We start from the raw sequence: 255 nt of genomic DNA, 5'->3' as shown, positions 1-255 counted from the left end.
TCCTAGGGTTAATGCCCTTTCAAAACTTTATCCCTTTTTTTTTTAATTTTAAGTTCTTGAATGGCCTTTATTTGAGTGGTTTTTGTGTTCCAAAGTATTTAAAGAAATGGTTCAAGAATGTTTGCAAGGACAAGTTCATTCCAAATAGTAACCATCAATTCTTTCGAGGTCATGCGCACATTTTTATTACCAAAAACCTTTTTCACTTCAAGACCCTTTCCTTTCTTTCAATTTTTTCAATTTTCATGATCTTGA

Source organism: Theobroma umbraticum, unplaced genomic scaffold, assembly GCF_002168275.2.
Source record: "Theobroma umbraticum cultivar Fairchild unplaced genomic scaffold, ASM216827v3 scaffold_81.0, whole genome shotgun sequence".
NCBI classification, from domain to species: domain Eukaryota; kingdom Viridiplantae; phylum Streptophyta; class Magnoliopsida; order Malvales; family Malvaceae; genus Theobroma; species Theobroma umbraticum.
This window is presented reverse-complemented; position numbering follows the sequence as displayed.